General features: G+C 36.6%; 1 protein-coding gene across 1 annotated transcript in view; it reads right to left on the bottom strand.

The window, feature by feature from the left end:
* LOC131699625 (teneurin-2) overlaps nt 1-23790 on the bottom strand; it is an 842004-nt gene that overhangs the window by 684639 nt on the left and 133575 nt on the right. The gene's annotated exons all lie outside the window — the stretch shown is intronic.

The raw sequence follows: 23790 nt of genomic DNA on the forward strand, positions 1-23790 counted from the left end.
GAAACAGTAGCTTGAAATGAAGTTCAAACTGGGCTCCTGTCCTACCTACATTTTATAAGCTCACCTGTTATAGCTCATTATGTTTTCTCCCTCCTCATCCTCCTATTCTCCTCTCTTTAAAGCAGGATACCTCGTGCCTCAGCTGACTCGCCACGCCATCCATTACTATACTATATTTCAGGCTCCCCAGAAAGCAAGATTACACCAATCTCTAAAAAGTCACATATTCAAGGTCATCACTGCCAGGTTAGGTACTGGCTGCTCTGCCTGCCACATTAGCCTCAGCTTGTCAGAGTCAAAGCATTCTTACAGTGCATATTAATTTTGATCGATCTTGATTGCTCTTACTGGGGACTAGGCCACACTCCTCTACTCGTCTCAGTACTGGTGCCAGCAGGCCTGTCAGCCGCTATGACTTCCTCGCCATTCACTCTCGACCTAAACAGACCGCTGCTTTAATACTGGTAACCAATACATGTATGATATTCACTATCTTGTCTACTTTGTGTTTGAAATACACAGTATGTGGAAGTTCCAGCATCAAAGAAAAGTACAGAGGAAGAAAGACTTGACAGTAGAAATGATTAACACTTAGAAAAAAGGAAGGGGGCATGAAATGTCAATGTTAATTACAGTAGGATGTGACAATGAAAAGCTCCTGGCTGCACAACTACAAAGGGGTCGAACCCTATTAATCCGACAAGTAGATTAATGTAGTAAGAAAGGACACTGCTCACATATGCTTTCCTGTTTGAACAAGAGGTAGAGCAGAACAAGAATGAAATCAGGAATTACACTTGGGACATCAAAGCTAAAAAAAGGCTCTACAGTATCCCACAACCACCTCCACTGTCTTTATCATCGCAATGTACCCTTATTTAGACCTATGTGATATCTTTCTCATGAGAAGGCAGGCCTTACTTGCATTCCAGTTGGTTTGCATCCCTAAATGGTTTTGTTAGCTGCATGTTAGTGTCCTTGTCCCTTGAAACCTGCTTGTCACTTTTGCCACATTCCCATCTGCACCATGGAACCAGCCTGGAAACTAATTCCATCTTGTTCCACTGTCAGCATTTGTGTCAGCAGTTGGCTGTTGCCAGTTCCATGTGCAAGCTACAATCCAAACTGCTACGGGACATTATATAAATATCACCTGTGTGTTCCCTGTTTGCATTACTTGGCTTCCACTATCAGGGCAAGTCGGAGAGATTGAGTTCTGCCATTCTGCATCCAGAATTGGGGATTTCCATACTGAAATCAATTTTACTCGATCTGCTGCTGAATTCAAATTGTAAGCCCAGTAGCTGACTGAAATGTAGATTGTGTCACATTTGAAGTCAAACAGTTACAATGGAAGTACAGGTGTCTGTGGTTGTCATACATGTTAGACACACCTCTTCAGACAACACCTGTAAAACTCAACTCTTCCCTTCTGGACAATATAGCACTCTGCCTTTAATGCACTTTAACTTGCACTTATCTGCTTTCTACTGTATTTAATCCTGCACTTAACCCAATCTGTAGTATTTTGTATTTCACCTGCACTCGTATCTAACCCTGATGTAACTATCAACACTGTTATCTGCTCTTGAACTGCCCCGATATCAAATCGTACTGTGTTTTGTATTTGCTCTTATTAGGACTGAAGTCATTGTATTTTGTATCTTGCTCTTAATTGTAATTCTTGATATGTATTTTTTGTATACAACTGTAAGTCACCCTGGGTAACGGCGTCTGCTAAGAAATAAAAATAAATAAATAAATAAATAAAAATAAAACTAAGGGAGAAACATTTGAAGTGTAAAATGATATTGCCTTTTTTGTAAGTGGATAACGTCTTACATGCAATACATACTGCTTTTATATTATAAGCATCATGAGGTAATTTTATAAAATATGTAAAATCTATTAGAACTGTGCTGCACCTTTAGCTTTTGTGACACAAGTGTTTTGACCCTCTTCAATCAATTTTGGCATTAAAGTAATGGAGATTGGTTTGGGACATGAATTCATCAATGTGATTTTGTTAAAGGAAGTAGCTAATACAATATGCCTGCATATTTAACCTCTAAAGCATTATGATTAATGATGTAGGTCCCACACTTAACTATATGAAAGATGCATTCATAACTATAAAGGTGTATTACATTTTCTTTTTTAAACAGTAACTTCAATTGTCATTTTAATTGATTTTACTACTTTATGGTGGTTTCAGTCATTCTTGATAGTTCTGGATTATTGTCTTTCAATATTAAGTTATCATTTTTCTCTAAATCTGCCTCTGAGCTTGCGTTGAGCTTGTCTGGAGAATCCTAATACAAGCTCAAAGTCAGATACAGGAAGATTCAGGGAGACAATAATAAACACATTAATGGTGCAACAAAACCAGTGTGAATAATTGCAACACTATAAAAAAGAAAGGGAAATTAAAAAAACATATATATTAAAATGACATTTCAAGCCACTTACTCTTTAAGTAATATTTTCCAACATAAGTTTCTTCTCCAAAGTGTTTGCACTGTAGCTACGCATTCCCTCTGAGTAGATCCTTTAATTTGTATTGCCTTACTGGAGCTCTGTATAGAGGTCTAGGAATAATACATTGCATATTTGTCCATAAATAATACAGAGGAACCATTCAGACAGGGTGTTTTTTTCCCATACCCATACTGAATGTTATAAATACATTAAATAACAAACTTTGAAAAACATTGAAAAATATATACTAATGTCTGCTGCAGTTATGACCTTGCCCAGTTGTACAATCTATAGAAAAAAAAAACACGAGACTTGCGAAAAAATATTGTACTAATGAGAGGTAAGACATCCTAAAGCCTTGGTCACTGCAACGTTTAAAGCTCTGAAAAAAATTAGACATTAGGAACTGAAATCTAGTAACCCCCAGGGATGGGGGGACTGTGTGACTGATGAGAGAATGAATGTTTCCAGCTAACAGAAGAGCATGCCTCAATCGACAGATAACTACTTTTTAGAAGTCTATACTTAGGAGACAGTACTGCATAGAGCAAGTTTCCTTAGGGTAATCCGAGTAGAAAAAGGATAATGTTTTCTTAACATTTTAGTTACAACAGAACCCCTGTAGAAGTATGCCAGCTACTGCTACTCGGGGATTCGTTTCCGGCCTGGTCTGTGGAGGAATCCCCGGGATGCTGGAGGACATTTTTGGACTTGTGTGGTTATGGGACAGTGCTTGCTAAATGAATCCCTGTGGTTTGCTTTGTCTTAAGGGGATGCTTTGGGTTTCAGTCCACGTCTGGGGAGAGTTTAGGATCAAACACCATGGTTGACTGGGCTGTGACGTAGGGCATTAAGAGGTGGAGAATGGACAGATAAATAGAGCAAAGCGGGAGTTGGAGAGAGTAATGGTCTAGGCCTGTGGTTCCCAACACCAGTCCAGGGGACCCCCTGTGTCTGCTGGTTTTCATTCCAACTGAGCTCTCAATTACTTAACTAGACCCTTAATTGAACTGATCATTTGCTTAATTAGACCTTTATAATTGTTTTCAGCTCTTAAACAGTTGCAGAGCACAAGTTATTTATAAAATGGTATAGCTAACTTGAAATCTGCAACTGTCTAATCTGCAAAAGATCTAATTGAGAGCTCAGTAATTGATAGCTCAGTTGGAATGAAAACCAGCAGACACAGGGACCCCTGGACTGGTGTTGGGAACCACTGGCCTAGGCTGTAAAGAGTGGTGCTACAGACTGAGTTAGCCCTGGGCTTTGGTCTAGTTGTCCGTTGTGGGACTAGTGTTCAATTTTCTTGAATTTTATCGCCATGTTTAATGTTTTGCACCTATGGAGGTCCCCATTACAAGACAATAGTAATTACAAAGTAATTATTTTGTAATTACATTGCAATTAATTTAACTACCAGGTAACAGATTTACAAAATTGTACTACAGTATGCTAATTTTGTTAAACTATACATTTACCATAGTTTACCACAGTTTACCATGTGTTTTTTTATTTTATTTTATATGCTTTACCCATACCTAGCTGAGCTTTACAATGCTTACTTTTGCTTTACCTTGCTTTCACAATGTTTTTGTTAAACTATGTTTTTTACTGAAGTAAACAGTGCTGTGGAACAGTATTTAAGAAACCTAACCAGACCAAGAACATGTTAACTGTTATTACACAGTCTGTCAGAAACTTCAAACTTATTTTTTTTTCAATTTTCGCAAAAGAGTAACTGTCACTGCGCTGTTGGCTTAATTTGCAGTCTGTTCAAGTGAGGCCCAGACCTGTACAGAGGCTTACAGTAAATTATTAATAGGTGTCATTATAAAATCTTTTTTAGAAATATGATTGTCCTTATTTTGACTAGTTTGATTTAAAATTGAGCAGTGGACTCTTTTAAACTGGTTTGCATGGGAGATTCTTTATCCTGCATAAAATGTACTTTTTTATTTTACAATTTCGCAATGTATGTGCTTGCTCAACTGGGACATTAATTGGATTAAGGTAAACAGTGGATTCATGAAAACATATATTAAATATAAGTTTGCAGCATTTAACAAGTAATTGTTCAATGAATAAATGACATTGTAATAATGCTGTTTTTTCAGTAATGCTAAACAAGGATTTCTAGAATGTTTTCTTAAGAAAATAGCAGCAAAAATCAAATATGATTGAATTATAACTGAATTCAATTGGGACAAATTACTTATTTATACTTCATAATCAGATCAAATACTATTTAGGCAAAGAAAGACCTCAATGAACAAAAAAACACAAATGATTGTATTAAATGTGTGCATTCACTTTAAATCTTATTTGGTTTTAAATGCTTACCACAAGGGTATTTACTCAAAAGCCAATTACCACTATAATAAACATTGTGAAATAAACTGAAAATAAACCACACCACAAAGACAAGTACACCAGGGAGTGATCCTATCAAAACCTCTTCTGTTCAGAGGACTTAAATGTTAATTGCAAGTGATTTGGTTCAAGGTAATATTGCCTTGATAATATTGTGCTTAATATGTAAATTCCTACTGCCTGTGATGCGGTCACGCCAGGCAAATAATAATAATAATAATAATAATAATAATAATAATAATAATAATAATAATAATAATAATAATACATTTCTTCAGAACACATTTCTTTTTATCTTTGATTAAAACTAAAGTAGTTTTTGGGCCTGTACATCTCTAAGAATACACACCACTTTCTCATTTGAGAATCTACCAAAAATCAATGTCCCCCAGTAATAACCAATTAAGTGTGATGCTAGGTCACTGTGAATGGCATGATCCAAACAGGCACATCAAAGACAGGACGAAAATAAACTGAAAAACAGATACAAGTAGTATAAATCATTAAAATTAAGGACATGATTAAAAGAGGTCATATAAACTCATACGATACAGAGTTTAAACTAACTACGTTTGAATGGTTGGAAAAGGCAGAGAAACCTTCAGAAATACTGATGGACTCCAGTGGGTCGAAATGCAACATGTGGACAACAGTAAAAAATTCTGAAAAGTCTTTAATTGCTTTTTGCAAAGAAAAGAGAGACTGACTAGTAGGTAGCCTATGTGTTTACTTGCAGCCACGCATGTCTACTGTAGAATATTTATTAAATGATTTATGTGTGCAGTGTATGTAAGGAACGTGTCAAGGCAGCACCTTGCTCTATTCTGTGTTAATTGTGTACTAAGTAGGATATGGTGAAAAAGAAAATATGCTAAAGTCATTTAGTTTAAACCCACCCCAACTACTGAGTGGCAGCAATTTCCTACATTTCTATTGGAGATTTAAAACGAGATTACAATTACGAATGGAGGCATGTTCCTGAGATTTGAAGCTGTGTTATGAGGATTTAAAACAGAATTGCAAAATGTGGCGAAATTTTAAAAAAAATGTCCACACACAAAAAACCCAGAACAATGTGTCCATGACTATGAGGATTTCGTTGTGGAAGAGAGCAAGGGTAGCAAAGTAATGTATACAGTCCAATGTATACACACACATACACATATACGTACAGTATATATGTCAATATATACGGCAGCTTTGTCCAAGTATAGATGTTACAAAAATGTATTCTCATATTTAGCTCTACTATGTAATTAACATGGAACCTTTGCTATGTACTGAACCGGTATGATTAACGGTTTCACAATAACAATTTTTTTTTTTTGAAATTTCAGATCACCTCTATGGAAGTATATATTGAAATATGCTCCCTGACATATTTTATTCTCTCTTTATATATATGCATAGTTTTATTTTTTGTAAATGTTTCCCTTTGTACTGCATTTGTTTTCCTAAATGAGTTGGAGCAAAAGATTCTGATCAATATCCTTGTGTTTCTCTAGCTATATCTACCCCCGGGTTCTGATACCTTGTGCTGAAGAATGTTTTTGTAAGGTTCCTCACATCTGAATAGTTCTCTAGATCAAGGTTGGATGCTGTAGGTAATGTCAGCACTTCCAGTCCAGGTTTTTGTTCCAACCATGCACGTTATTAGTGTGACATACAGACTGACAGATAAACAGGTACTCAGTAGTATTGCTGATCTTAAACAATGTCCTTAGAAAGTGTGGCCTGACTTGACAACTTGTCCCAGACCCAAACATTTCTATGGGTGTACTGCACACAACACACTATTTTTGCTGTTTTAATGATAGTAAACCCATTTCTGTAAACAACCTGTAAAGCTGACCTGACTTAAACAATTGAGGTGGGAGTCAACAAAACTGAAAAGGATTACATTTCCTTCGACGACTAAAATAAACATTTCAATCTGACCCAGCACCATGTACCGATTGTAGGCCAGATTGAAAAGTAAATGACACCTCAACAGCTTTCTTTTTTTACATTATAGAAAATTAAATTTCCCTATAAGGGTGGGAAGGGGCAAAGTGAGTTTCCAATTATTCAATCTTCAACACGGAAAGAAACCTGGCAGCCAGACAGCACTTAAAACCTAGCATGTGCCAGCTTTGCAGCTCCAGCTGTCTTATATTCATGTAATATTTGAAATTAAATGTACTGACAAACACCATAGATAAACTGAGACTGGAACACAGATGCCCAAATAAAATTTTGTTTACCGTTACATTTGTAGATGTAATACCACTAACACACACAGACTGAATGCCCTGGCTTTTTTTTTTTTTGAAGAAGAAGAATTAAATATAGGGTTAATAATCAACACAGTAGGTCATTGGAAAAGGAAAAATGTTCGTTAATTGAATTTAAATTTCTTTTAGTATTTCTTTTAGTATTTCTAAGGTACTACATAACACGTAATGCATGGATACATATTTGTAACCCCTATTTCCTTCATAGCAATAACACCTGCCAAACCCCTATTTAAACCCCAAGCTACATGCTTGCTCTCTGTCTTTTTTGGTTTTCCATCATCCTCCCCTCCTCCCCCTCTAAGCTTTCCTCCACTGTAGATTCCACTCCACCTCTGCAATGGTCTCCCTCTGGGGGTGAGTGAAGCTTACTTCCCAACCTTGGCTTCGTCGTCCTCCAGGAAGGTTCTCAGCAAGACAAAGGGGATCCCCGGCCAACTAACTCTGTCGTCTTCCCATTTTCTCACTAAGTTCCTCTTGGGGGAAGTATCAGTTGCTTCCCAGCCTTGGAGACTGAACGATTCAGTCTCACCTCCACGAGGGCGGTTCTCCACAAGTCAAGGGTAATCCTCTTACTCATCTCGAAGTCACAAAGCACATCTGTCCTATTATCAATTCCCAAGGTTTCTTCCGCAGCCCTCGCTCGTGTCCAGTGAAATGCTATTCTATGAAACGCACTAAATCAGACACATGCTTGTGCAAATCAAACAAGTACAAACTCAGCAGAAGGGGCTTACAGATGGTCCATGAAGTAGCTGGTAACTCTTGTGATATACCGTGCATGTTTCAAGAAGCTAGTCAATCAAAATGCTGGACACTCTGCCCAAGCTCTTCCCTCATCTGCTAGTGTAATGGATATCATTAATCTGCTTGGCAATGTTTTCTTTTTACAATCCCAATGGATTCTTCTGAACTCTGTAATAAAAATGTGGTGCACCTTTTCTACATGGAAAATGCAGATTTGGTTTCAAAATATTTTAATTACACTGCAGTTTTTTTATTTTAAAAAAGTGGGCTAGATTATGCAAAGCTTTTTGCTCAAAATCGTCATTAGCATAACCTTCATATAAAAACAAAAACAAACATTGCATTTAAAAAAATGAATAACTTCAGGTCTTAAATATCACAGTTAGATTTAAATACCTGTGTATTTTTTTTCTGTTGTTAAAAATAACCTTGCTTATTATTTTCTGTTTCAGTTAACTTGCTTTCAAACTCTCTAAGTACAACTGGTGCAACAGAGTGTAACCAGTAAGCTGTCCCCCAGCTGCCTCCAATGCTCCATGTGGCTTTCTTACTGATGTATTCCTTACATCCACAAGGGGCAGAGTTCTGCAGGGATGGTTACACCCTGGTTGTTTTTCTTACAGAATGCTACTCCATGGCTAATTTCAAACAGCAATAGTGTAAGAAGGATTTGTATTATTTAACATTCAACAAAAGTCCCACTTAATACACCACCAAATGCATAGCATTGATATCCTGCTGGATATCCTTTTCATCTGAAAACAACCCGAATGTTGTTATGAGAATAAAATACATAAACAAGGTGTAGCAAAACTAATTGCAAAACACTGCTCTGTCATTATAAGGTCCGTTGGTGGTCTTAAGCCCACTGTGGAGGCAAGAAAAGCTTTTGTTTAAAGCAGCCATTTTGAAAAAAAAACTTTGAAACAGACTTTAAAGTTAAAGTGTAAAAAGTTGTCAAAATGTTAACAATGAAAAGAAAAATGACAGGTACATTATTTAAACAGTTGTAGCAACACGTGGGGACGTGTGACACTATGTTTTTTTGGAACCCCGTTACTTACTCTTTAAGCAATGTTGCAGATCAAGTCCACCCAAGAATGCTGCACTTGTACCGCGATGGCGATGGCTACTTTCAAGGCTGTTAGGACAACCGGTGGCCAAACCCACTATTAGGTACTGCCTGGCTACTTTATTGAGACTACCTCATATTGGGTTGGGCCACTGCCCTGATGACAGATTTGACAATACTGCCCACGGTGCCAGTGGCGTCTCTAGGAATGTTAACCCTTTCAGTCATTAATATTAAGGAATTGTGTTAGAAGATGACTGAAGTCTCCGACATACTGCTTAAACCATTTGTGCACAATGGTATGGCATGGTGGATGGGTACATTATCACATTGAAAGCCATAGCATTGTTTGGTAAACCACAATTCAAACACATTTTGCACTTTTGCATTTGTTTTACAGATCAAATACATACTGTATAAAATAGCTTAGTTCATCATATTTAGAAGCTATTTGTAGGGATGGAACAGAAAGACTTTGGAGGACAGCAGCCACACACGATTACATTCAGTACAGTGAGGAAAAGATGATCAACAGATAAACCCATCAGCAACATCACAGGCTCAGAGTGGGTAAGTATTTGACTCGTGACAGGAGCAGTAACCTCAGCTGACCTGCCTTATGGGGGTCTGACATGCTGTCTGCTTTTCCAACCTGCAGGCAATCTTCTCCAGTAATCAAACCCCAAATGTTTTCATCCAGTGGCATTTTGGATTAGTAATGTGCAGCTAATCTGACAATGTTGTAGTGATTTTGACCCTATAGACAGCATATTTTTTAGTGTCAAAACATGTTATATTTTTTATAAAATATGGTAACACCAATGACATTTACTGCACTGTATTGCAATTTATTCTGCAAGTCCCCTTTGTTTGATTTAGGCATTTTTTTTATAATTGTTTAGAATAAATTGGTTTTGTTTTCACAAACCAGTGGTGATGTTCATACAGTTGGTAGGGGTCATCTAGCCCACAAAGCCCCACAAGGTGTCATTCATAAATACTATACACATTTACAAATGCTGTAAAATATGTTCAGTTTGGAGTCACATTTGATCAAATTTGCTGTGGGGGTTGTCAATTATAGGGGACAAAACACTTTGATAGGGGACAAAACACAAAAGTAAAGTTGTGTCATACCAAATCACCAAAGGACCTGTTCTGTACTTCATTTCACCTCTCCAACAATTATGACCAGTTATACTTGTTTTAACTCCAGTTTAATTCATCTGTCATCTTACACACGCAGAGCAGCATGTAGTAAAGAATGGTGAAAGAATGGAAAACTATATATGAATATGCTAATAAAACTGAGTGCTAACAAGATACATGAATTCACTTGTTGCCGTGCACATTCTGAATTACGCCATGCATGTTTGTCTGGTTACCTTTCCAACACACACACACACACACACACACACACACACACATGCACGCACGCACAATTATATAATAAAATTTCTACTAAGTACAAGTTTTACTACTTAGAATTTATATTTGTGTGTGTGTTTGTGGAACATCTAAAAGTTACATTTCATTAACACTAGAACCACCTTTTACAATACATGTTTTTATTTTAAATATAACCTACAATATTCTATTTTTTTATATATACAAGTCTGTTGTTAACTCCACTGGACCTAGCAGTCATCAATTCCTTTGTTTTGTACAAGAAATGCATCTGGGAAAATATCAGTACAGGTAGGAGCGATTTAATCTTGAAGTTAGCCACAGCGATTCAGCAAAAACATTTAGATCAGAAAACTGCAAAGCTGCAGGCTGCGGCAGCGAAACCTGGATCCTGTGCTGCGAGTGACACACACACACACACACACACACACACACACACGAGAAATTAAATGTTACTTTCATTTTAGATTAAAAACTACTTTTGTTTTTACAGTTTTGTATGTATGTAAACCTGTTTACACACTAGTTTCTTTTGAAATGTTTATTTTATTATAGTTATTCATTTTTTGAAGTAGTGCTTTATATGTGGTAAGTTAGAAAATAAACCCTTTTATGTTTAATTGTTCGTTTAAATACAGCATTTCGGCTGTGCAGATGGATGTGCTTTAATAAAACTTTTGAGTTCTATCTGATAGTTTGTCCTTGTCTTGTCTGAGTATAACAGTGACAGTTCTAGTGTTAAAGTAGTCCATAAATGTACATTATGTGTGTGTGTGTTTGTGTGTGTGTGTGTGTGTGTGTGTGTATGTGTGTGTGTGTGTGTGTGTTTTGTACGGCCTTTCTGCTGTAGATTACATGAGATTAAGTCAGAAGAACTGGAACTTGACTGCTGAAACCTCATGAGTCACAAGCATGATTCCTGCTCAGGTTTACATGGGTTTTTACAGCTATTTTTATCATGAGAAAGCGATTTCTCTGCCCTTAAAGCCGTGCTGCCAAAAAGACGTCCTTTTGCTGTTTCACGATGTATTCGCGTGACAACGTCACACAGTCATGACTGTAGAGTCGATTTTCACACGCATGTAAACCAAGCCAGTGATTGTTGCAAACTAAATAATTCCATAAATCGTACTTGTTTTGTACTTCCATTAGCTACGTAGGTCTCAAATTAGATATTGTGAAATAAAACGCATGTTATAAAAACTCATAGCAAATATGTATTTTCATTTGCAAATAGGGAAGTCTTTAACCTAGTGTAGTTACAGATCTCATGTTTTAAAATAATAATAATAAAATGTATACCATAAAATACACTTCTGTCTGAGACCGGCACGTTTGAGACCTCCTGTATATAACAAATGGAAGTGCTGCAAAGCAGGCGGATTTATGGAATTACTGTGTTAGCTGATATGTGTGTATATATATATATATATATATATATATATACACAGTACTCCAGAACAGCTTCATGTATATCAAACTTTATTTAAACTATATGTATTTAATGGATAGAAAAAAACTTCCAGAATAAAATTATAGAGCATTATTTTTTCATAAGCTCACAGTATATGTGACATATCACTTAATCTTTGTTAAGTTAAGATCTCTACAAACCTTAGGTAAACTACTGCTAACAGGTTATTGCTAATGTAACTAATGGACTGAAGTATATTATAATGGCTTTAAAAGGCTTTTAAGAAATGGCTTTTGCAGGCAGCTATAATTAAAATTTAACAGTCAAAATGGCCAATTAGGTACCAGGAAGCAGAAGCAACTTCAACTATAGCATTGTCTTATTAGCATTTTCCAAATTGAACAATAAAATACAAGCAGAGAACCAAAAGATCTTCAATGTCCTTTAACAATTTAAAACTGAAGATGTATTTGATAATCAAATGTAGTTTTTTTTTTGTGTTGTGGAGCTTGCTTTAACACTGCACAAAGGAAACAGAGCCCCTAAATGAGCAACCAACTAGGGATGTGCCTGAGTAGAAGCACAAACGAGTATTCATAACGAGGAATACAAGTCATTTTGCTATTACTTGTATTTGGAAAATAATATATGTAAAACAAATGTCTCCAATAGGGCAATGACAACTGTGAATCTCATGCCTAGAGGTAGAGAGCCAATCCAGGGGGAAGTTGTACAGGAGTACTTTGAGTGGCATGTCCTCCATTAGGAGCTGTCTAAAATGAAAGCATACTAAGCGTGCACTGGGAGGGGGAGGGGAGGTCATGGTTAGTGTATGCTTTTTTGGTAACGTTTTTGACACTTTTATTGTGCTTGAAATGTTCACATGCCTTCCTAAACAGTACTACAGACAACAGAGATGTCACTTGTCAGAGTTAATGATTTTACTTTTGGTTGAGAACAAGGATCCGGTTAGAACACATTTCAATCACACATCGCACCGGGAGTAAAGAATTTAAACGGCAATGGAGAGTCAACAAGCTTAGGGTATTTTTGTGTTTATCAATAAAACATAATAGATTATCATGGGTGGTTGATAATTTACCACTTACCATTAAATGAAAATACTGTTCATTGTTCAACATTGTAAAGTTGTGTTTTTATTTCTTATTACTGTATTATAATGCATTTGATAATAAAACAAGACATATGTTGTGCATTTTTTGTAGTTGCAAAACTATATTCTTGTTTAAAATGCTGGTTTATTATATTATGATAACATGTGACTATATTTTACATATGACTATTTATTCAAGTAAAAGGGCAAAATTAAATCAATGTACAATTATGGCAAAGATATGTTCCACAGGTTGTATGTGTTTTTTCGTTTTTTTCCACGAGTTGTGTGCATTGTTTAAAGGTCCACACACATCTTTTCTTTGTACACAAGCACCTCTCCATCACAAACCTAAAATCCTCAAATAACACTCAAATAATACATTGCAGATTTGTTGTCTTCTCTGATTGATCTCATCAAACTCAGCTGATGTCATTGTGTACATTTACTATATACTGTACACAAGCACCATAGAATAAGTGATGCTCAAAAATAATTAAAATGACACATTAGGATTTCAAAACAATCAAAACCCTTGTTAATTAAACTGTCTGGTCCAAAAATCCGGGCCACAGATGCATGTTTTTCTGGTTTTAGCCTCGCCCACTTTCAATGACATCATCCAAGAAAAATCTGATTAGGAGTATTGGTTTCAGAGTATGATTACGAACACAATTAATGGGTTCCCTGCACGCCCCTAATACCAACACTACCTAATGCAATGCAGCACCTGTTTTTCAATAAAGAAAATTATAGAATAAAATGGCTACTATAAACTATCATGTGTAATCTACCTCATCAGTTGCATGAAATACAGACTGCAATATGTGGGAAAATCTCACAACTGTGTACTGACAACCACTAATCGAGAATCCAGACCAAAAAGATGAGCCTTGCACCCTACACTATGACATACTTGACAATTCTTTGCAAGCCATAGCCCTAAAATCATTGAAGAAATGAATGACAAAAACAAACTGACTGAGAAAGAAAACTATCGCCAACAATGAAACCAAATAGACTTAATACCTTCACAGGCTAAAGAAAATTGACATTATTAATATCTGTTTTCAGTTTTCTGTATTCTTTTAAATAAATAACAGTTTTGTCCTGAGATAGACAGGTTTTTTTATGGTGACTTTTCTCACAGTCTGGATGCAAACTCGCGCTGTATGACTCACCCTACACACCATGCGGCTGAGCCACTCGGGGACCCATTGTGCATACATATTTAAACAACACATTTCTTTTGACTATTAACCAACACTTTTAGCCTAATTGATTGTTGCTGCACTTGGTTTATATTAAAATGCCCATGTATTCCACTATCAAAATAATGTGTCTACATTCAATCAGTGTTCTTTTCAGAATAGTATCAGGTATGCTAAATATTATTACAATTTAAATGATACATTTAACCTCCTATAGAACTTTCAGAATACATTTTACTATAACCTCGTGCTTGTCAGGGGATTATGAGGACCCTCTATATGTGCCTGCATGGGTTCTTTCAAGTTCATAAAACTTCAAAAAAGAAGTTTTGATTTGCATTAGCTATAATGAAACCTAAATCTATGTAAAGACACCACTTAATTGTATGCATGTATTTAACAATGTTTTTTTTTATAATTGATCATATTTCTAAGGATCCTCAAATAACCTGCAGTTAAGTAAAAACGAGCTTTTTTATAAATAAGATTAAGTTTGTCTGTTTAAAAAAAAAAAAGAAATGAAGTCACAATGTTCTACACTGTTCTGTGCATTCCTCAATATCTTTGTGCAGGTGATGCCACCAGACTCTTTTTATGCATGAGAAGCTAATGTAGGATGTTTGATTGGGCTCCACTCAGGGCCTCTGTACCACTTCAACACCCCCCCCACCCCCCTCCTACATCCCAATAGCAGTGTGAGCGTCAGGGTAATGCAGCACACAGAGTGGGACTTAGCTGTGTGAAAGAATATATGTGGAGAAACCAGGTCAGCAAATTGACTGCAGCGGTATGAATGAGTCACACATTCTTCCCAAAAATATCAACTAATGTTTGTTTTATTTTTTCCTAGGACATGACCTAATAGCTGGGATTATTCGGGCTAGTTGTTTTACTAAATAACACTAAGTGTCAGTCACTAAAATAGTTCAAATAAAAGAAACCATCAGCTTCCACGTTTTTCTGGTCCTCTCAATTCCTCCACTCAGCCAAAAACTGACTGACGGGTGCAAAACAAAGTGCAGGCTGTTGAATCTCCCGAGTTCGCTAAGCAATATAAAACTTTTTACAATCAAACAGGGACCAAGTTAAGTATCCATTAAGTAATTAAGTAAATTAATTCAATAAAGATGTGTTTACTGTTGCATGAGTGTGATTTGACTTTAGTTCAGAACAGCATTTACTTCCGTTTCATTGCCGAGATGCCCAAGGTGGAAATAATGCATATTCAGAGAGTAATCAACTCTTGCCACAGTGCACAGAAACCATGTTAAGACACACTGTAATTCTGTCGTCTCTTTTCTTCCCATGCTGCTTTAGGGCTTGTGTCCCTCAAAATGACTAATTACTCTACAAAATAATTAAATGTTGTTTATGCTGCATACCCATCCCACTAGTACTCTGGGACAGCAAAGATTTTCTTCTGTGAAATTTATCTCCGTCATGTCAGATAAGCTCACTGGCCATCACAGAGCTGGCAGGGATTCCTGTTCAATTACAAGGGGATGCTGCACAGTTTTATTGGAAGAATTCAAAGCTTCCATTTTAATAACAGGCATGATTCCAAGTTGTAATCTTATTGCAGAAGTCACTGGCCCACAGTTATTTTCTTTTGTTGTTGTTGTCTTGCTGCAGGTGAGAATCTAGCGTAGAGTGACAGCGTACTCCGCCAAGGTTTTCAAATCCTTGTCCCTTAGGGTTTGGGTTTTATTCTTTTTAATCATATGGTTTCAAATGCAACTGACATCTAATCCCACCACCCAACAGAGAAAAATGAATTGTGGGTGGAATCTGGCAGCACTGTTAATAAAGCTCTGCTGTTGTTAATTAGTTTATGTTACTGGCACCAAACCTCACAGCACACAAACTAGTTTTTAACACAGCTGAATAATAAACATCTTACTTACAATTACTTTCGTGAGCAGTTTGATTTTTAATAGAACTGTGACTGGTGGATATTTATATGTTGAGGATAGCCCGAATAGATTCTAAAACCAATGTATGCAAGTCAAAGTACCCTGATGCAAGTAAAAAGCTGATTTTGTTACACATGTATGTGTACTGAACAGATACTGAATCAGTATATGCTCCAGCTGCTGCTACAGACCCTAAACATATATTGTGCACATCTATCAAAGCTACAATATATATCAATCAAACAGACCAAGTAAGCTAAGTCTAAGGCTACAGTGAATTCAAACAGCTGCTACATGCTGCTAAACCTCAACCAAGGCCAAATGCTTGCCCATGATTGTTTTTCTGAGCTGCATAGACTTACAAAGACTTTGTCATCATCGTATCAGCAATTTGGTCTCGTTACAATGAACGCGTGCTTGCGTGAGGGACACAGTATTTTTTTATTAAATAGTTCAAATATCTTATTTATTGATCACCTTTTCCTCACATTTCTATGATAATTACAGTCATTGCTCAATTCTTCTCTGTAGCAGAATCCACCTGACATGATCTGGCCTGTAGAATTCTTGAGCAAAAGACAACCGTGGAAAAAATAAATACAGTAACATGTAAAGCTACTTACCCTCTAAGCAGGTGACTTAAACTTGAATACTATCAAGATGATAATTCATGCCACACCCCTATATACCCATCTCTGGGGATATGCATCCATGCTGAGCAATAATAATGTGGTGAGTCCAGAAATATGGAAAAGAAATAGATCTACTGACTCAATTATTTCTCTAACTACAAACACTAGTCGTTGTATAGGATTTTTACTCATCTCTGTTAATTCTGGGTTAAAACCCTTAGCTAAAGTAACAGATAAATTAATAATACTGAATTGATGTATTTGTAATGCTGCTATTTCTCCATTCTTGAAGAGGGGGGATATCAATATTTTAAGTAGCAAAATGTTGCAGAGAGAACTTGAATTCAAATAGATAAATCCACTGGGTATTGTATTTAAATATGTTGTGCCTTCTGTTCAAGGCGTTCTTCACTGCAGAACTTCCTGACACTGTCCAAGCTTTCCACAGACACATCCCTTACATAATTATTTATAACACAAAAGATTCATTATTATGATATGGCTAACATGGCTAACCGTTTAGCCGATTCCCATCAAAACACACACAGATCACAAAAATAACACAAGGGACTATATCTGAACATGCAGTCATAATATCTTACTGTAAAATGTGTCTTAAATCCCAACTTTACTTTGCACAGATTTCCTTTTAGTTTGAATTAGTTTTGGAAACCCAACAGGTAAAAATCAATACCAATTTATTTAGGTAAGTGGATGAACAGCACTTCTCTGCTGGAGTGTAATTAATGTGGGGTATTGCCCAGAATATGCTGCATCAATTTGCATCCAGTACCTCTGTTACTTATTGCTGTCAGGGGACTACAGATCCAAAGGTATGCCCTGCTGCAATCTTAAATTCATTCTCAGAGTTTGCTAACAAATTATGTCAAATTATGAAGGTCCCCAAATTATGGAGACCTTCTGTACCCTGGTTTAATATTTGTAGGTCATAAACTGCTGAGGATCATGTTTGGTGTGCTCTGTGCTATGACACTTCCCAAATAAACCCCATTCATGACATCAACCGTACCGTACCGTTCCTATCATATGTGAGAGGGCGCTGGTGAGGGTATACTTGATGACAGTAAACACCAGCAAACAGAACTGTGGGTTAACACTTGGGACCAAAAACCCCTCTATAAACCACAAAGAAAATGTGCCTCAATTGACAGGCACAGAAATAATAACAAAACCAGATTGACAATCTAAGACATCTAAGAACACTCCAACACGGAGGAGCTTGGTTGCAGCTCCTTCTCCTCCCTCTCCTGAATAGGCAGAGGCTTCCCTTTAATCTACCTGGCCTATCCTAGCCTGTCCATTCACAGACCTCAGCTTTCCTCACATTCCTAGCATTCTCATTCAGGAAAGCTGACACAGGACAGGGAATTCACAATTCTCTCAGGTTTCTGTGTAGGGCTCCACTACCCTGTCACACAAATTGGTATGGCTCCTGTCATCTGCTTGAAAAAAAAACATACCCAAGGCACTACTTGGAATTATATTCAACTGTGAAGCAAAACAGATTATTGTGACCCTTCAATTTATAAGAAGCCAGTACGGTAAGCTAGCTAAACAGCGTACAATTATTATTATTATTATTATTTGTTTATTTAGCAGACGCCTTTATCCAAGGCGTCTTACAGAGACTAGGGTGTGTGAACTATGCATCAGCTGCTTACAACTCAAAATATTAATATAGTCTAAACTTTGTCTTTTGTAACCGTTTTGAAAGTGTTTTTTCAATGTAATTTTGACGGGGTACTCCCCGCCCCTGTGCGTACTTTATGTTTTGTGTTATTTTGTATTTGTAGTAATATTATTTAAAAGTGCTGTCTTTTTTTGAACATTGTTTTGTTGTTCATTATTTTACAGCATGGCATAATGTGACCATCTCCAAATTAATTACACAATTTTCAATTTGGAGATGGTCACATATATATAAAGAGCGGATCAGAGTTAGTGTGTTCAGAGGTGGAACGAGAGACGTGAGATAAAAATAATACATTTAGAAAGCAATTGCTACCAGTGCTGGTTTTACACCAGCATGATACTTGTTGGTTCCGTATCTGTTGTGTTTGTCTGTTTTGGCCACCGTACCATTTTGTTTTGTACAAATTGTTTATTTATTACTAAACACGCGCATCAGCGCTTCCATACCCAGTACTGTTGTCATTTACTTCCTGGTCTGACATCACACTTAAGCCACCCGGGTCACAGTAAAAACACATACTACATATTTTAAATACGCCATACTGAACACGTGCAGTAATATAATCCAGTTTGTTTGCTTGCAGTTTCATTGTGTAAAAAACAAGAACTGACTGGAGTAAAATGAATTCACAATATAGGAAAATACAGTTTAGGCGTCCATCAGCCATATCATTAAACAACCAGATGTCTAATGATATTTAGATATCTAGACACCTAAACAATCAATTATAGCTGTTGATTTTTAATAAATACTGAATAAAAAAAATGACAATTTGCATTATCTTGCTTAAATGTAGAAATATAACTCTGAACTACAGCCAGGTGCTTATTTTGAAATACAAAGGATTCACTCTGTTGAAATAGTCTGTGTGCTGTCCATGTGGTATATTCAAGATATAAGATATTGATCAACAAATCACAGTACATCAAATGACAAAATTGGACCGCTAACATACTATATTGCTTAGTATAGATCCTGTGTAAATACAGCCATGTTGTTTTTTCTCTTGGGTTTGTTTGAAGCTGCAGTGTTCCACAGTCAAGCTCAATTAATTAATTAGTGTCCTTGGTGTTTAGTACCGTACCTGCTGTACTTCCTTCCTCTTTGCACTCGTCTGACTAGCTTGTTGAAACGATTGCCACTTCACCCTGTGAACCAAATAGGCATGCTTCTGAAACTGCTTGTACCATTTGTATAGTACAATACATTATTGTATTTCAAAGTAGTGGCTAAAACAGTCAAATGACAACACATTTTCTTTGCTGTTGCCCTCAAAACTGGTCAATAATCACTACAGTCAATAAACTGTTGCCTTCTTATGTCACACCTAGCTCGATGCAGTTCTTCCCAAACCATTAGACTTTTTAAAAATCAACTCCCCGGTGACTTGGTCAACATTTGTTTTCATGATCCTGAAGGATGGAGAAAATTTTAAAAAAAGGAGGAAACTTTGGCAACCCCCCCACACACACACATTCTCTCTCTGTTTCATGCACTACAAGTAATGGCTATAGCTAATTCAGGATTGTCGGGTTTACAAGCCTGCAGATAAAAGTGTATTTGCTAAAAAGGATAAAATATTATATATTATTGTTTTTATATATCGCACTAAAGAACCTCAGAGGTCAACTGTTGCAGATTGCAGTACCTGACTGTGGCTTAAGTAAAGGAATGTGTGATATAAGTAAACCAAGGCCTGTTCAGAAAACCACACATCTGGACTCCTTATTCTGTTAAATATTATTCTGCCCAACATTACTTCGGCAAGGAAGCTTACAACATCCTGGTGACTTTGTAATACACTTATTTAAAAGTTTAAAGTACCCCTGTTACCTCAATAAAGCTCTCTGAAACTTAGTACTACAGACAGTAGCCTTTAGCATGTCTTCCTGCAACACTCTACCCCAAGTGAATGGTTACACGCTGAGGTAAAAGCAGATATTCTTTGAGCTCAGATATGTTTAAGATCTCCATTGAGAACACATTGAGGTTTATACTTCTGAGTCTCCTGGATGTGATAAATGGAACAGAAAATGATATACAAAGTGAAAAAAATAAATAAATAAATAATGCATTACTTATTAGCTGTTTCATACCAATTGCATGATCCTTTTTGAGGTTAAAAGTATAGCTCAGGAAGTGAAACACAAACTGTGTGTGGTCATACTGATAATATTCTAGAGGAATCACAAGCAGAGCTTAGAGTTTGATCATGGTAACTATTTTGCAATGGAATGGGATACTGCACCTTTAAGATACCGACAATTCTTTGAAGGACTCCTTGGAATTCATCAAGATAAAGCAATATAACCCCAGTGTCTCAAACTGTGTGTCCCTGTTTGATATCACAGAATGACGTCAACACAAAGCATGCCAATCTTAATCAAAGATACATTGGAAGGTTGAAAGGCTGCCTAATCCTGCTATAATCTCCTAGAGTATGTAGCAGTGACCCATGATCTATGAAAGGCATTGATAAAATGTGGAAGGACTCATATCAAGCCCTGTCACCCGAAAGACACACTGGCGCTCTTGGGCAGAGGTGTTTAAGGTGCTGTAAGTAGATAAAGCAGAGGTAAGCTGTTGGCAATTCTGTCATTTTCCATATAACAGACCCCCAAAGCTCTGCAGCGAGACCAAAAGGTAATCACAGTCACTATTAAAGTGATACAGAACTCCTTGCGAAGTTTACAACAAATGCATCCTGTTACCTTTGCTGTGTCTGTCCCATGTTGTCCGTATTACAGCGTTAAATGTTTAAACATATTGATAACTCTTCTTCAAATTATTAATCACACATCACAGGTAATAAATCAACTGGGCAATACATTTCTCAATATTTACTCGGGAGTGTTCATCAGGAGAACAGAAAAATCTTCTAAGGATCGCAGAGTATCCAGATCATGCTCCTTCCTGCAACGATGCTGGTTTTCTGATCCCACGATATGCCACCCATTTCAATCAGAGCATCAGCATTGTTGCAGGAGGGAGCATGAACTGGGTAGACTGGGATGTTTAAAAGACAAATCTCTTTCTCCTGGCTAACATTTCAGAGTAAAGGTTGAAAAATGCCCTATTTACCTATGATGTGTGAATAAACTAATAGAAAAAAACTATTGGGAATATTTTGAAAAGAAAAACTGCTGCGATATGGACACCAGCAAATACAGCAAAGGAAATTAATGTGTTTCTTGTAAACACTGCAAGGGGTTCTGTAGCTCTTTAATTTCAATATTCACAGTCCTAAATGTTACGTTTAAAAAGCAACTCTGCATGGGTATGATGGCATGTCTGAACTCTAAGTACATGAGGTACATCAGTGTGTAACCGTTAACCTGCCCCCCTATAGGAAATATGTTTGTTGTATGTGTTTCTCCTTAGTGTTGCAGGGAGACAGGTTAATTGTTACACAACGGTGTACATGTGTACTTTGAGATTAGTCATGCCTGAGAGCTCTATTGAGGCCACAGGGGTTCTTTCAACTTCTGACTTAAAAGTCACCAGGATGTGATGACTGCATTAGAAAATGTATACAACAAGAAAAACACTTCAAAGATATAACTCAAATATGTAATATGTCAAATTTCAAACAAACTTAGTACCTCATTTTTAAGAATAAAAAAGGCCAATATTATATAATAAATGTATCCATAAAAATCTACAGCCAATCCTCGTTAATACAAATGTCAAGGGACCAGCAAAAAAATGTGTATTATCAGTAATTCATATTATCAGAAGTCTAAGCAAACAGCATACTGTCAGATTGTATTGAAGTTGCAGTAACACTGAAATACAATTTCAATTAAAGAGCTATGAAAAGCATTATAAATTCTGATCACAGGCATTTTTAAACCACAAAAGCAGTTATTGAGCAAATCGGAAACATTGAGGACTTTTCAGAATGGTTGACAGTGTTCTCAGGAATGCTGCAGTAAAATCCTTCTTTTTCTTGTAAGGTGGTGTATTACCCATCACTTTCAACACCTCCACTTTTGTCTGCAAGGACAGTGCATGCTTTTGTGCTGCTTAATGGAAATGGCATTGATGCGTGAGCAGTATGGCAACTTGAAATGCATCATAGGATCAGTAGTCCCAAAACAGCACTAAAATACAGAACAGATGCACTAATCTGGATGCAAATTAATACATTTCCCAATATTCCCTTTGCACTCAGCTGTTTGAACTAGGGCAATTTGTTTTATTAAAATAATTAGGGAATTCATAGTATAAGAAGTCATTTACAGCAAGCGACTGCTAAATTTGTCCGGGACCATGTAGAAAATGTGTGGTATCAGCATATCCGTGTAATCCTAGTTCGTTTTAACGAGAATTTACTGTATTAATAATTAACAATATACACAAGGCTTAAAGGAACTACAAATTATTCTGGCATTTACAATGGCAAAACCAGGGGTAAAAGGAAACCGATCTGTATCACCAGATGTGGGGATGTCATTCTTTGAAAACCTGTATCCCTTATTTCCATGTTTTAACACCTACAAAATATAACACCTAGAAATAATCAAAAACAGAGAAGCTCATTAACAGCGCTCAGGTACATATTTGAACAAGTCATAATACAGTAGGGCTGCTACGATTAAATCGAAAAATCAATTTTTCAATCCTACCACCGAATCCGTTTTGAAAAATGCTTTATAAGCACTCGCTGTCTGTGTATTCGACGTGAACAAAAAGTGCAGCGCCTTGGATCCAGAGCAGGACGACAGGCTTGTATTCCTGGCAAACAACATGTACATAAATTGTGCAAATTGAAGAAAACTGACTGTATATAGTTTGAGCTTCTTTGGAGTTTCAAAATGAACTGTTAAACCTGGGAATAATACAGTTTTGTATGTTTTTTTACGATGTGCTGCGTGCTCCATCTGTGTTTCCTGATTGATGACCACATCTAGTTGATGTAAGTACAATCAGTGCTGCCCACAGCTGATAAAACTAATGATGTGAGACTTTTTGAGAAGATTTTTTGAATCGGTTCTGAACCGGGTATTTGTCATTGGAACCAGGTATTTTGTGTCCGATTCCGGTTCCCAGACTATTTAGAAAAACATGTCCGTATGTCAATGTGTGAGCAGAATGAGGTGGAGGGTGGAATCCTATGTACATATAAACAAGCACTGGTCCTACAGTTCTACGTCAGCATAAAAACCATTAGAAAGACCACAATCACAGAGCAAAAAATAAGTCAAAGTAAACTCATCACAGCCACGATCAGTCAGTAGTCCAAAACAAAGACAACAAAACACAAATATATAGTCTAGCGAAGTGCATGTTTTTTCTGTTTTGTTTTTTTACTAAAGTATGAACGTGTCCATTATAGTTCTTAAAGGTATTTTTTTACAGAACTTAAACATTTTGATAATTACTGACAGCCCTATTATACAGCACCATTCAATAACTTGAAGAGGCACTTTCTCAAATCTTTCT

This window comes from Acipenser ruthenus, chromosome 23, assembly GCF_902713425.1.
Source record: "Acipenser ruthenus chromosome 23, fAciRut3.2 maternal haplotype, whole genome shotgun sequence".
Lineage (NCBI taxonomy): Eukaryota > Metazoa > Chordata > Actinopteri > Acipenseriformes > Acipenseridae > Acipenser > Acipenser ruthenus.